Below are 7,179 nucleotides of genomic sequence, written 5' to 3' on the forward strand. Positions count from 1 at the left end.
CTGGACCTCGTTCCCCGAATCCCATCATCTTTCTGAAACATACAAAAGTTCCCTTAAAGTCTTCGATCCCACTTTCGGCCACCTCCCCATATCTTCCCTCCTGCTCCTACTCGGCTCTGACCTCCAGCTTCAAAGCACTTTGTGATTTTTGCAGTATTAAAGGCGCTATATAGATATACGTTGTTGATATATTTAAAATTTGTCGAGAAGTCAAAATTAGATATCACACTGTTTCCTTATGAATTTGTCTTTTTCGGCATATTAAAGATTAAGGGCTAGATTTTACACTTTTGTGCAGATCGCCCAAAAATTGGCGTTATTTCTGGCATGGGTGATAAAAATGGGTTTTCAGATTGTCAGCTTGTTGCCCATTTTCAAAGCCCCTCGTCTCCATTTTAAAAATTGGGCGTTACTGCGAGCGATATGAAATGGGGGTTAGCGTTAAATATCTCTGACCTTATGCCGTAAAGTGTCGCCGTCCTTAGCAACGGCATGGCAACTCTCGATTCCCATGATTCAGGAGATCAAGGGTCATCATTACGTGCGCATAAGAGGAGACAGAGAGAGAGGGAGCTGAGAGGGAGTGAAGGTGGGTGTGGTGTGCTTTGGAAGGAGGGAGAGTTTCGAGCTTGATAGCAAATTGTGCCAAAAAAACTTAGCTGTTACCAGCCAGATATTTTCCCGAATTTGGTGCCTATAATGGAGGGAGAGGAGGAGGCGACACAGCACGTTGTGGAGACTGACGCTGGTGAGAGCAGTGAGCTGGGAGAGGAATACATTGGAGGACGCAAAAGAGCGAGGAGGTTCTCGGAAGAGGCTATTGCCTCCCTCCTGCAGGAGGTCGAGTCACGCTGGGGTGATTTGACACAGGGAGGGCGTGGGAAGCCCACCCCAAAGGCCTACCAGAAGATATGGGCCGAGATAGCAGAGGCGGTCTCGTCGCCGAGCAACGAGGTGCGTGAGGGCAACCAATGCCGCAAGCGATGGAACAACCTTGTCGGATCCGCAAGAGTAAGTATTACATTTATTTACATGTACTTATATATTTATATACAGGCAACTCTTGATTATCTGGGTCCCTCGGGGATTGGGCTATTCCGGGTAAATGATTTTTTCGTTAGGGTGAGTCTACATTTATAAGTTAAAGCTTTAATGAATAAATATAATCAGCTACAAACAGTAACAAAAGATGGACATTACCAGAATGCATGTACAGGCTCTGTGCCTGGAACCTGGTGCAGGCACTGACCCCATTCCCAACGTCAGCGGCGGCCGCGAGAGACAGCGACTGCGGCAGCCCGCACACACACACACACCAGCAAAGCAAGGGCAGAGGAGGGTGATTTTTACAGTGAGTGAGAGAGAGTGTGTGTGAGAGAGAGAATGAGCAAATACAAATGAGCACAGTGTTTGGAAGGCGATTTTTCCAAATTATTTGGAGCTGTCTTTTCACTTGTTCGCAACAGAATTTTAAATCCCGTTACAACGGTTTCCCGTTGGATCTGTGTACGGATAATCGAGAGTTGCCTGCAATTTGCTTTGTAAGAGTCATGAGTGACTCATGATGTCATGAGTATCATCAGATGTGAGGCCTTACACTTTTACCAGGAATGTTGTACTCAAAGCCTGCAATCACGGTGCACGTCTTTAGGTAAAGAATGATAATCATGATTACATCTGTCGGTTATGTGTTGTATCAGTCTCTATGACAGTACCTAGTAATGATATCATGCAATGATCTCATGCCATGTCGTCCTGTTATCTTTTACAGAAGAAGCTCTCGACGAATAGGTCCGAGCAGAGGTGAACGGTGGGGGGCCACCAGTCACCAGCGACCTCACTGACATTGAGGAGCGGGTGCTCGCACTCGTGGGGAGGCACCCCCAGACCACCACACAGACAGCTGCAGACCTGAAGAGATGCCACGTGAGTAAAGTATGCATCATTGCGTGATCTAAAGTCAGTAGATGCCACACCCAATCATATCCGAACAATAATGTATGATGGATGATTTCTAAAATTGTCCTATAAATAATGCTGGCCTCATTAGAATCATTGCAATGCAGAATGTGATGTCTGTGATGATTTTGATACAAGTGGTGCTTTTGTTGTGCATATGCTGTGTGTAGCGCTGGAATCACCTTGTGACCATAGCACCCCCTTTTCCTCTAATAACCTCATTTGTGTTTTGCAGCTCAGCCAGCAGCATGTCCCAAGGCAAGACCAGAGGCCAGAAGGTGGGGGCGCGGGGCCGGACTCTGTGGACGATCCTACATCTGCTGCTGAGGAGGTCCAATTCTCGCCCATTAATCAGCTAGGTCTGTTCTCCACGGATGAGAGCGCGGACTTTGAGGAGTCTGCATTGCCAGGCTCCAGAAGGCATTCCACCACAAGGCCGTCTAGTGCTTCTCCGGCCATTCCCACCTCCACTCTGGAGGTACCGGGCCCAAGCACCTCGCCACAGGGCACCCCATTTGTCCTCAGGACAGCGCCAATCCCGTGGAGGTTTCGTGGACGCGGTAGGTGTGGTCCACGAGCGCCAGATGAGAGCGGAGAGACGGTAAAATTTTCCAGGAGGACTGTAGACATAGGTGACCAGATCCTCAATGCATTTGGGGGGCATATCCTGACAGCTGGCCAGCATCTCCGGCACTATGACGGAGTACGTTCCACGGATGGTGGAGGCCCTGGAAGGGATAGCCAGGAACACTGGTGGCACAGGCTTCCAGTGGTCCCGGAGAACGGCACTTCACCCCTAGGTTCCGCACCCCCAGTGCCAGCGACAGTTGAGAGGCAGGAGCAAGATGCTGCTTCTGGATCCGAGAATGTTTCCACCTCGGCAACCCCCGCTCTTGTACCCATGCACCCACTGCTCCCATACCAATGCAACCAACACCTCTACCTTCATCCCCCCCAATGAGGCACCACCTGAGGAGCTCCTCGGCCAGGCAGCGTGGAGCGAGGAAGGGAAGGGGTAGAGGTGGGGAGAAGAAGGGGAGACGGGAAGGAAAGTGAGGTGCATGTCCGCAGGTGATGGCTTTGTTATATCTCCATCTCGGTGTATGCAATTTGTTGTAATGTATGGGGGGAGGGGGCCACCCTGTTGGTTTGCATTTGTGTTCTGTGTTGCTGGACATGTTGACCATTTGATTGATGTCAATGTTCGAAAAAGTGGGGTGGGGGTGTTTTTTATTTTGCCAATGATACTTATGATTTCAAGTCAATGGTCGTATTAAATGTTTTTTATTCAACATAACCTTGTTGCGCATTGTCTCAGATAGCTGGACCGTTACACACTGGTGATTCCTTAGCATGAAAGGGTACAATTACACTTAACTTGAATCAACTTAAACTTTAAATGATCGCTTCTCGGCCTTTTGGCTAAGATCAAGTGTAGTATCTGTTCTTATCAGTTTAATATCCCCTATGGGGACATGATATTGAATTGATTTTGGGACAGGGAGCTGGATCAGGGGCATGCCCCGTCCACTCCATGCATCGACCTGGTATTGCAATATTTCCAGGAACGGTGCAACTTCGCCTCTCGGCCTTTTGGCCTAAGATCAAATATATTGGCGCAAAGTGATCTTTGGCGTTAGAGTTGATCGGGAAAGAAATTGGACATAAAAAAAAACTTAAACTTTAACTGCCACCAAGGTGATGCCCACCATTGACGTCTGAGCTGTACACACACAGCAGTGTGTCAGCTTTGTCAATAACAGTAACGTTCTTTCAGGCAAATCGCTCATTTAGGAGCTCCAGACGTGAGAGTCTTGCAGCTATGTAGCCACCACGGGCCCTTTCCTGCAGTCTGGAGGGGGGCATGGGCATGGTTGCATAGCCAGCCTGATTGTCTGACCCGAGGTCAGCGTCCAGCCCCTCATCCTCCTCTTCCTCTCTCTCCTGAGGTGGACCATCAGTCCCTTCTGGCAATTCTTATCCCCTTCTGATAGCCAGGTTGTGCAGCATGGAGCACACGACCACAAATTCAGCTACTTGCTCAGGGTTTTATTGCAGCTCCCCTCCTGAGTGCTCCAGGCATCTAAAGTGCTGCTTAAGCACACTAATGGTTTTCTGGATCACATTTTCTGGATCGCTTGTGGCTCTGTGGCTCTCGTATCGCTTCTCAGCCTCGGTGTGGATGTCTCGCAGGGGGAGGTCATCAGACAGGTGGTTGGGCCATATCGTTTGTCACCAAGCTTCCAGCATTGTCCTTGTGGCTGACCGGTAAACATGTCAGAGACAGCGCTCTCACGCAGGATGTGGGACTCATCAAAGCTGCCCGGATATTTGGCATTCACTGCCATAATTATCTGGTTGTGGTCAACAACTAGATGGACCTTCAGGGAGTGAAATCCTTTTCTGATGTGAAAAACCTCTGGGTCCTGAGAAGGTGCCCGTATGGCGATGTGAGTACACTGTATTGCTCCCTAGACCTTGGGGAACTCAGCAATGCAGTAGAATGCTCCAGCCCTGTCAGTCTGAGTCTCCCTAGTCATATGGAAGCTGATAAAGTCCATCCTAGGCCTCCATGACCTGTCTAATGCAGCAATGTGTGACATGCTGAGATAGAGGGGTAATGTCAACCGCGAAGGCCTGAAAGGAACCGGACGCATAGAACGTAAGTGCCGTGGTGACCTTGACCTTAACGGCCATGATGTCCTGAAGGTGCTGGCAGGCTGCAGATCTGCCCTGATGAGCTGGCATATTTCACTGATAACCACTTTGTGGAAGCTCAAAGCTGGTGTTCGCGGATAAATCGAGGTAAGACCACTTCTCCCTGTAAGTGCGGAGTGTGTATGGTCTGGACCTCCTCTTCAGTCTGGCACATCTTAGATTGGGCACATAATGCTGTGCATTAGACGTTGAGCCATTTGCACCCTGCAGCATCTGCGTAGTAATCGATGCAGGCTGAGAAATGGCTGGCCCCATTCCAATAAAAGTATAATGCCGATTGTTCACAAGCAATAAATTTCCACACTAAAAGACACTGACAGTAAAACCCAATCGTCCACAGTCTGAAAATATGCCTGTTCAGATAGTCACTTCACCTGAGAAGAACTCCAGAGTCAATCCAAACTCCCCTGAAGTTGAAGCAGCCTTTTCAATGAAGTGACCTGCGATTTGAAAAATGGCGTCCACACCGCTGTGATTAATTTAGAACAGTTCAACTTTTTCAGAGCGGAGTTTTGGGTGAGCAATATTGTGGGCGAGATGTGTGCAAGGTGCTGAAAGTGACGCTGGGTGATATACTAGGCGTTAGTTTCAGTAAATGTGACCTTTACGACAAAAAAAAGTGGCCGGTCGGTATTATTGAATCTCGGCATTAATTACGTGCGGAAAGTAATGCTGGACGATATTATGGCCATTGGTTTTGCTCATTCTGATGATTCCGCCATAAAAAAGTGGGCGGGCGGTATTATTTTTTTCCCGGCATTACGAACATGGCGATAAGTGTCCGAAAAATGGGCATCAGTTTCCATTTTGTGGCTAAATGGGTGATATCTGGGCGTTACACCTTATTTAAAATGGACGTTAAGTGGGCGTTATGCATGCCAAAATAATGGAACATCTAGCCCTATGACCTGAATGTTTGTTCCCAGAGTAGGTTTGGGTTCCAGGTCAAGAGATGGTGTTCATATTTTTAAAATTTCAGCATATGCTCCCAGTGTGCACCCCCTCACCGCCCCCTCCCCCCCCCACCCCACTCACCGCCACTTCACCACATCAGCCGGCGATCCGTACACAAATTGTGTTCAAAATTGCGCTCGTTTTAGTGATTTTTTTTTTTCTCAAATTTCTTCTCAAATCGGGCAGCATTTTATAGTCATTTAAAGAAATTGCATTAAAAATATTCCTTGGTATATTTAAGAGTGGTAACCTGGTGCAGTAATATTAATACAGCTGAACATGAGTATCACAAAAAATAAGCAGAGTGTGTAGTCCACCACCTGTGAGTAACCCGATTTTAAATAACTGAGAATGACTTTAATAAAAAAACTATACAGAATCATTTTTTAGTAACATTGGTTTACAGTAGTCAGTATTTTTTTTAACATTAAAAGCTTTTAAAAGGTGCCTATTAATGTCCTTGAGCCTAAAATAAATCAGCTTAATTTGAAGAGCCTCCACACAGGCCTGCAAATGGGCACAATTAGTGAAAACTCGCCATGAGGTGACGTGCCAGTTTTGTGGGCGGGGCCAGCTTCCAGAGCAATGTTTTTTTAAACTTGATTTGCACCAAATATAATTTACGCATAAAATTCCTCAATCTTTTAGCGCTGGTTTGGCTGATCTCGAGCGAATTGTGCAGAGAAAGCCAGCACAATGGAAACTCCAGCCCCTGGTGTTTTCTGTTAATGAAAAGTAATTGAAAACTTAATAACTTTAATGACTAGTGCTTCCACATGATAAGACAGCAACCTAACTGGGAGAATTGAGCTTCTTTCCCAAAGGTTGGACATTTGGGGTTCTGCTTTACATTTTAGAAATTCCCAGACAGCCCAAATGTCTGCTTCAAAAACCAGACAGGTGGTGATTCTATCAGTGGTTTCCAACACTACACCCAATCAAAATAAGAAAAAAATGTAGCTCTGCAGACGAACTGCTTGTTGTTGCTCAGCATTGGAAAATGGTGAAGATGTTTTACTGATCTGATACATAAGGAGAAGCATATGGTGGTGCTTAAATATTGCAAAAGATAGCTTTCTTAGATTAATAATATTTAAGAACAAGAAGACCAGTTTAGTGCTGTACCAGAGTAAGTCAAATAAATCTGACTTATTTTACTTGGGTTTAGAATATGTTGTTTTTTACCCAATTACATACTCGGTCTGTTGATATACTATAATCATTCTGCAACAATTGTTAAACTCGGCCAAGGTTCTTGCTTCTGATCCTGTAATGTTTAAGGAAAGGGTATACATATAGTGGGGACCGGCATCAGGTTTGTGATATTTCCCACAATTGGATTGACTTTCAGGCCTGGATTTTAACTTCCGGGCAGATTTGCGGCGGGAAAACGCGTTGGCTGGTTAATTTCCCGCTTGCCTGTGCAAATGGGACCTAGACGATTTTAACAGCCGGGCTTCTTTTAAATTCCACCGGGCAAATTCCCACCTATTCTGGGCGAAAATGCAGTTGCGGAAAATCACACAGGATGGAGGCCTCATACTGGCC

At 46.5% G+C, this 7,179-nt stretch overlaps 1 pseudogene; it reads left to right on the forward strand.

Annotated features, from left to right (window-relative positions):
• Nucleotides 1-3,361: 3,361 nt before the first annotated feature.
• Nucleotides 3,362-3,540, forward strand: LOC139274194 (U2 spliceosomal RNA; annotated as a pseudogene).
• The last annotated feature ends 3,639 nt before the right edge of the window (nt 3,541-7,179 follow it).

The sequence above is a fragment of the Pristiophorus japonicus genome, chromosome 9 (genome assembly GCF_044704955.1).
Source record: "Pristiophorus japonicus isolate sPriJap1 chromosome 9, sPriJap1.hap1, whole genome shotgun sequence".
Taxonomy (NCBI): Eukaryota; Metazoa; Chordata; class Chondrichthyes; family Pristiophoridae; genus Pristiophorus; species Pristiophorus japonicus.